Source organism: Lipotes vexillifer, unplaced genomic scaffold (assembly GCF_000442215.2).
Source record: "Lipotes vexillifer unplaced genomic scaffold, Lipotes_vexillifer_v1.1 scaffold2091, whole genome shotgun sequence".
NCBI classification, from domain to species: domain Eukaryota; kingdom Metazoa; phylum Chordata; class Mammalia; order Artiodactyla; family Lipotidae; genus Lipotes; species Lipotes vexillifer.
Window position 1 is genome coordinate 483,432 of NW_006781644.1, and position 8,852 is coordinate 492,283.

General features: G+C 40.6%; 1 pseudogene; it reads left to right on the forward strand.

Annotated features, from left to right (window-relative positions):
• The first annotated feature begins 7,047 nt into the window (after window positions 1–7,047).
• LOC103071467 (ubiquitin-conjugating enzyme E2 variant 1-like) lies at window positions 7,048–7,491 on the forward strand (annotated as a pseudogene).
• The last annotated feature ends 1,361 nt before the right edge of the window (window positions 7,492–8,852 follow it).

Consider the following 8,852-nt stretch of genomic DNA (forward strand, 5'->3'; position numbering starts at 1 on the left):
GACCTCAGAGACGGGCGCGAGCCGCGGCTAAAAGCTTGGAAACCAGAGACGGGCGGGAGATGCTAAGGCTGCTGCTGCCGCCACCAAGGGGCCTGTGTGCGAGCACAGGTCACTGCCCCCACCCCTCTTCCGGGGAGCCTGTGCAGCCCGCCACTGCCAGGTTCCCGGGACCCAGGGACAATTTCTCAGGGAGAACACACGGCGGGCCTCAGGCTGCTGCAACGTCACGCCGACTTCTGCCGCCGCAGGCCCGCCCCGCACTCCGTGCCCCTCCCTGCCCCCGGCCTGAGTGCGCCAGAGCCCCCGAGTCAGCGGCTCCTTTAACCCCGTCCTGTCTGAGCAAAAAACAGACGCCCTCCAGCGACCTACACGCAGAGGCAGGGCCAAATCGAAAGCTGAGCCCCTGTGAGCTGTGGAGAACAACGAAGAGAAAGGGAAATCTCTCCCAGCAGCCTCAGAAACAGCGGATTAAAGCTACATAATCAACCTGATGTACCCTGCATCTGTGGAATACATGAATAGACAGCGAATCATCCCAAATTGAGGAGGTGGACTTCTAGAGCAAGATCTATGATTTTTTCCTCTTTTCCTCTTTTTGTGAATGTGTATGTGTATACTTCTTGTGAGATCTTGTCTGTATAGCTTTGCTTCCACCATTTGTCCTAGCGTTCTATCCGTCCATTGTTTTTTTTCTTATTAATTAATTTTAATTTAAATAACTCTATTATACTTCACCTTCTTTCTATCTTTCTTTCCTTCCTTCCCTCCTTTAGACAACGAATCATCCCAAATTGAGGAGGTGGACTTGGAGAGCAAGTTTTATTATTTTTTCCCCTTTACCTCTTTTTGTGAGGGTGTATGTGTATGCTTCTATGTAAGATTTTGTCCGTATAGCTTTGCTTCCACCATTTGGCCTAAGGTTCTGTCCGTCCCTTTTTTTTTCTCTAAATAATTATTTTTTTAATTCAATAACTTTATTATACTTTATTTTATTTTACTGTATCTTCTTTCTTTCTGTATTTTTTCCTTCCTTCCCTCCTTCCTTCCTTCCTTCCTCCCTCCCTCCGTCCTTTCTTTCCTTCTTGCCTTCTTTCCTTCTTTTCTTCTTTCTTTCTTTCTTTCTTCCCTCCTTCCTTCCTTCCTTCCTTCCCTCCTTTCTTTCTTTCTTTCTTTCTTTCTTTCTTCCTCCTACTTCTACTAATTCTCTCTACTTTCTCTCCCTTTTATTCTGAGCCGAGTGGATGAAAGGCTCTTGCTGCTCCAGCCAGGAGTCAGGACTCTGCCTCTGAGGTGGGAGAGCCAACTTCAGAACACTCGTCAAGAAGAGACCTCCCAGCCCCACATAATATCAAACGGCGAAAATCTCCCAGAGATCTCCATCTCAACACCAGCACCCAGCTTCACTCAACGACCAGCAAGCTACAGTGCTGGACAACCTATGCCAACCATATAGCAAGACAGGAACACAACCCCACCCACTAGCAGAGAGGCTGCCTAAAATCATAATAAGTCCACAGACACCCCAAAACACACCACCAGACGTGGACCTGCCCACTAGAGAGACAAGATCTAGCCTCATACACCACAACACAGGCACTAGTCCCCTCCACCAGGAAGCCTACACAACCCACTGAACCAACCTTAGCCACTGGAGACAGACATCAAAAACAACGGGAGCTACGAACTTGCAGCCTGCAAAAAGGTGAACCCAATCACAGTAAGATAAGCAAAATGAGAAGACAGAAAAACACACAGCAGATGAAGGAGCAAGATAAAAACCCACCAGACCTAACAAATGAAGAGGAAATAGGCAGTCTACCTGAAAAAGAGTTCAGAATAATGATAGTAAAGATGATCCAAAATCTTGGAAATAGAATGGACAAAATGCAAGAAGCAGTTAACAAGGACCTAGAAGAAATAAAGATGAAACAGACAATGATGAACAACACAATAAATGAAATGAAAAATACTCTAGATGGGATCAATAGCAGAATAAATGAGGCAGAAGAACGGATAAGTGACCTGGAAGATAAAATAGTGGAAATAACTACTGCAGAGCAGAATAAAGAAAAAAGAATGAAAAGAACTGAGGACAGTCTCAGAGACCTCTGGGACAACATTAAACGCACCAACATTCGAATTATAGGGGTTCCAGAAGAAGAAGAGAAAAAGAAAGGGACTGAGAAAATATTTGAAGAGATTATAGTTGAAAACTTCCCTAATATGGGAAAGGAAATCGTTAATCAAGTCCAGGAAGCACAGAGAGTCCCATACAGGATAAATTCAAGGAGAAATACGCCAAGACACATATTAATCAAACTGTCAAAAACTAAATACAAAGAAAGCATATTAAAAGCAGCAAGGGAAAAACAACAAATAACACACAAGGGAATCCCCATAAGGTTAACAGCTGATCTCTCAGCAGAAACTCTACAAGCCAGAAGGGAGTGGCAGGACATACTGAAAGTGATGAAGGAGAAAAACCTGCAACCAAGATTACTCTACCCAGCAAGGATCTCATTCAGATTTGATGGAGAAATTAAAACCTTTACAGACAAGCAAAAGCTGAGAGAGTTCAGCACCACCAAACCAGCTTTACAACAAATGCTAAAGGAACTTCTCTAGACAAAAACACAAGAGAAGGAAAAGTCCTATAATAACGAACCCAAAACAATTTAGAAAATGGGAATAGGAACATACATATCGATAATTACCTTAAATGTAAATGGACTAAATGCTCCCACCAAAAGACACAGATTGGCTGAATGGATACAAAAACAAGACCCATATATATGCTGTCTACAAGAGACCCACTTCAGACCTAGAGACACATACAGACTGAAAGTAAGGGGATGGAAAAAGATATTCCATGCAAATGGAAACCAAAAGAAAGCTGGAGTAGCAATTCTCATATCAGACAAAATAGACTTTAAAATAAGGACTATCAGAAGAGACAAAGAAGGACACTACATAATGATTAAGGGATCGATCCAAGAAGAAGATATAACAATTGTAAATATTTATGCACCCAACATAGGAGCACCTCAATACATAAGGCAAAAGCTAGCAGCCATAAAAGGGGAAATTGACAGTAACACATTCATAGTCAGGGACTTCAACACCCCACTTTCACCAATGGACAGATCATCCAAAATGAAAATGAATAAGGAAACACAAGCTTTAAATGATACATTAAACAAGCCGGACTTAATTGATATTTATAGGACACTCCATCCAAAAACAACAGAATACACATTTTTCTCAAGTGCTCATGGAACATTCTCCAGGATAGATCATATCTTGGGTCACAAATCAAGCCTTGGTAAATTTAAGGAAATTGAAATTGTATCAAGTATCTTTTCCAACCACAACGCCATGAGACTAGATATCAATTATAGGAAATGATCTGTAAAAAATACAAACACATGGAGGCTAAACAATACACTACTTAATAACGAAGTGATCACTGAAGAAATCAAAGAGGAAATTAAAAAATACCTAGAAACAAACGACAACGGAGACACAACGACCCAAAACATATGGGATGCAGGAAAAGCAGTTCTAAGAGGGAAGTTTATAGCAATACAAGCCCACCTTAAGACGCAGGAAACATCTCGAATAAACAACCTAACCTTGCACCTCAAGCAATTAGAGAAAGAAGAACAAAAAAACCCCAGAGTTAGCAGAAGGAAAGAAATCATAAAAATCAGATCAGAAATAAATGAAAAAGAAATGAAGGAAACAATAGCAAAGATCAATAAAACTAAAAGCTGGTTCTTTGAGAAGATAAACAAAATAGATAAACCATTAGCCAGACTCATCAAGAAAAAAAGGGAGAAGACTCAAATCAATAGAATCAGAAATGAAAAAGGAGAAGTAACAACTGACACTGCAGAAATACAAAAAATCATGAGGGATTACTACAAGCAACTCTATGCCAATAAAATGGACAATCTGGAAGAAATGGACAAATTCTTAGAAATGCACAAACTGCCAAGACTGAATCAGGAAGAAATAGAAAATATGAACAGACCAATCACAAACACTGAAATTGAAACTGTGATTAAAAATCTTCCAACAAACAAAAGCCCAGGACCAGATGGCTTCACAGGCGAATTCTATCAAACATTTAGAGAAGAGCTAACACCTATCCTTCTCAAACTCTTCCAAAATATAGCAGAGGGAGGAACACTCCCAAACTCATTCTACGAGGCCACCATCACCTTGATACCAAAACCAGACAAGGATGTCACAAAGAAAGAAAACTACAGGCCAATATCACTGATGAACATAGATGCAAAAATCCTCAACAAAATACTAGCAAACAGAATCCAACAGCACATTAAAAGGATCATACACCATGATCAAGTGGGGTTTATTCCAGGAATGCAAGGATTCTTCAATATACGCAAATCTATCAATGTGATTAACCATATTAACAAATTGAAGGAGAAAAACCATATGATCATCTCAATAGATGCAGAGAAAGCTTTTGACAAAATTCAACACCCATTTATGATAAAAACCCTGCAGAAAGTAGGTGTAGAGGGAACTTTCCTCAATATAATAAAGGCCGTATATGACAAGCCCACAGCCAACATCATCCTCAATGGCGAAAAACTGAAAGCATTTCCACTAAGGTCAGGAACAAGACAAGGTTGCCCACTCTCACCACTCTTATTCAACATAGTTTTGGAAGTTTTAGCCACAGCAATCAGAGAAGAAAAGGAAATAAAAGGAATCCAAATCGGAAAAGAAGAAGTAAAGCTGTCACTGTTTGCAGATGACATGATACTATACATAGAGAATCCTAAAGATGCTACCAGAAAACTACTAGAGCTAATCAATGAATTTGGTAAAGTAGCAGGATACAAAATTAATGCACCGAAATCTCTGGCATTCCTATACACTAAGGATGAAAAATCTGAAAGTGAAATCAAAAAAACACTCCCGTTTACCATTGCAAGAAAAAGAATCAAATATCTAGGAATAAACCTACCTAAGGAGACAAAAGACCTGTATGCAGAAAATTATAAGACACTGATGAAAGAAATTAAAGATGATACAAACAGATGGAGAGATATACCATGTTCTTGGATTGGAAGAATCAACATTGTGAAAATGACTCTACTTCCCAAAGCAATCTATAGATTCAATGCAATCCCTATCAAACTACCACTGGCATTTTTCACAGAACTAGAACAAAAAATTTCACAATTTGTATGGAAACACAAAAGACCCCGAATAGCCAAAGCAATCTTGAGAACAAAAAATGGAGCTGGAGGAATCAGGCTGCCTGACTTCAGACTATACTACAAAGCTACAGTAATCAAGACAGTATGGTACTGGCACAAAAACAGAAAGATAGATCAATGGAATAGGATAGAAAGCCCAGAGATAAACCCATGCACATATGGTCACCTTATCTTTGATAAAGGTGGCAGGAATATACAGTGGAGAAAGGACAGCCTCTTCAATAAGTGGTGCTGGGAAAATTGGACAGGTACATGTAAAAGTATGAGATTAGATCACTCCCTAACACCATACACAAAAATAAGCTCAAAATGGATTAAAGACCTAAATGTAAGGCCAGAAACTATCAAACTCTTAGAGGAAAACATAGGCAGAACACTCTATGACATAAATCACAGCAAGATCCTTCTTGACCCATCTCCTAGAGTAATGGAGATAAAAACAAAAATAAACAAATGGGACCTAATGAAACTTCAAAGCTTTTGCACAGCAAAGGAAACCATAAACAAGACCAAAAGACAGCCCTCAGAATGGGAGAAAATATTTGCAAATGAATCAACTGACAAAGGATTAATCTCTAAAATTTACAGGCAGCTCATGCAGCTCAATAACAAAAAAATAAACAACCCAATCCAAAAATGGGCAGAAGACCTAAATAGACATTTCTCCAAAGAAGATATACAGACTGCCAACAAACACATGAAAGAATGCTCAACATCATTAATCATTAGAGAAATGCAAATCAAAACTACAATGAGATATCATCTCACACCAGTCAGAATGGCCATCATCAAAAAATCTAGAAACAATAAATGCTGGAGAGGGTGTGGAGAAAAGGGAACACTCTTGCACTGCTGGTGGGAATGTGAATTGGTTCAGCCACTATGGAGAACAGTATGGAGGTTCCTTAAAAAACTACAAATAGAACTACCATATGACCCAGCAATCCCACTACTAGGTATATACCCTGAGGAAACCAGAATTCAGAAAGAGTCATGTACCAAAATGTTCATTGCAGCTCTATTTACAATAGCCCGGAGATGGAAACAACCTAAGTGCCCGTCGTCGGATGAATGGATAAAGAAGATGTGGCACATATATACAATGGAATATTACTCAGCCATAAAAAGAAACGAAATTGAGCTATTTGTAATGAGGTGGATAGATCTAGAGTCTGTCATACAGAGTGAAGTAAGTCAGAAAGAGAAGGACAAATACCGTATGCTAACACATATATATGGAAAGCATCTCCCAAGGTGAAAGTGGGCCTCGGGATTCTCTCTCCTCCTGAGATTCAAGAGCCGCGATTCTCCATCTAAAACAGGATATGGGGAGGGCGAATGGTGAGGTGTGATAGGGCGAGAGAGACACATGGACATATATATACTAACAAACGTAAGGTAGATAGCCAGTGGGAAGCAGCCACATGGCACAGGGAAACCGGCTCGGTTCTTTGTGGCTGTCTGGAGGGGTGGGATAGGGAGGGTGGGAGGGAGGGAGACAAAGAGGGAAGAGATATGGGAACATATGTATATGTATAACTGATTCACTCTGTTATAAAGCAGAAACTAACACACCATTGTAAAGCAATTATACCCCAATAAAGATGTTAAAAAAAAAAAAAGACTACACCACATATACACACAAAAAAGAAGAAGCAACCCAAACACAACACTAAAGATGGTCATCAAACGACTAGAGAAGAGAACAAGAGAGGAAGGTAAGAAAAAAGACGTACAAAAACAAACCCAAAACAATTAAGAAAATGGCAATAGGGAGCAACAGCAAAGCAAGATGGCAGCCACCACAGGCTCAGGAGTAAAAGTCCCTCACAATTTGCGACTGTTGGAAGAGCTCAAAGAAGGTCAGAAAGGAGTAGGAGATGGCACAGTTAGCTGGGGTCTAGAAGATGATGAAGACATGACACTTACAAGATGGACAGGGATGATAATTGGGACTCCAAGAACAATTTATGAAAACCGAATATACAGCCTTAAAATAGAATGTGGACCTAAATATCCAGAAGTACCCACCTTTGTAAGATTTGTAACAAAAACTAATATGAATGGAGTTAATAATTCTAATGGAGTGGTGGACCCAAGAGCCATACCAGTGCTAACAAAATGACAGAATTCATAGAGCATCAAAGTTTTCCTGCAACAGCTTCAGTGCTTAATGATGTCTAAATAAAATATGAAACTCCCTCAGTTGCCTGAAAGATAGTGTTACAGCAATTAATCCCAAAAAAAAAGGAAACCACAGGCCCTCCCGTACCCCCACTTGATTTAAGCAGTCTTCATTCTCCACAGTAGTAAATTTTCTAAATACGTCTTATAGACCTCAAAGTTCTGGAAAGGAAGCTCCCATTCAAAGGCAGTTTATCTTAAGATACTGTAAATGGTACTAATTTTTTGCCCATTTGAAATATATGTTGTGCTATAACAAACCAACCTGTCAAGTGTAATGCACTGTCCAAATAGTTGAACTTCTGGGATCAAGAAAGTATATTTAAATTGATTCCCATCATAACTGGTGGGGCATATCTAACTCAAATGTGAAAAGACACATCACACAATCACCTTGCTGCTGATTACATGTCCCGGGGCCTCTGTCTTCTCCCCCTTTCCCTCCCTCTGCCTCCCTCCCTCCCTGCAAGAGCCCTCCATCTTGGAGTGGCTAGTTAGAGTAGATGTGAAGGTTTCATGTCACAGCCTGTGGGACTACTCCTGGGTATGTGGGGGTGCTCTGTCTGCATGCCTGGTTTCTTTCTTTAAGTGTGCTAAATGATGCCCTCCTTCCAAGCCATCATCTGTTTCCCCACTCCCCACTACCACTCTTGGCCGAAGCATAGATTGTAACCCCCACTTCTCCCCTCTGAAATTGGCCTTTGGTGAGGAACTCAGGGCTTTCCCCAGATCTTCTCCCCCCACTTTTTCCTTTAACCTACACAAGTCACTTTTTGCCCATGCACCACCCAACACTTTCCATGACATTTCCATGCTTTGGCCAGAAGCCATCAGGTAAGGTTGGAGAGAGTCTCTGACCTCCCTCATTTAGTTTTGGAACCATATTTATTTACTTTCCACCTGCCTGGGAAATGAATATTGGGTTCTCAGCCTTGCCACCCTCTGCTGTCATCATCAGCTGATGTGTTTCTCTAGCTCAGGTTTTGATAAGGTAAAAAGAGCAAGCCACCAGGGTTACTCAGACCTGCCAGCTCTCAAAGTCCTTGGTGGTTAAACTTGGAGAACGGCCACAGAAGACACTTGTAAACACACGTGATCCCTCTGAAAGGTTTTCCTGTAATTGCTTTTGCTTTTAAGAATTGAAGAAATTTTAAACAGGGCTCTCATTTGGTCATCCCTGCAATCCATTTGGATCTACTTTGGAATCTGAGAACTGGAATAAAAAGAAACTTGAATTCAGTGCATACTTTGGTTTTGGTGCTGCTGCTTCTCATGGTCCTCACCAGAGATTAAGAAAGAACTCGGTGTGCATGGCAGATCCCCAAGACTCCTAGCAGACTGCTGTGTTTTTCCACTTTTCTGTTCAGGACCACTAAATGTTGAGATGTGGATGCATACCAAAATAAAAGCAAT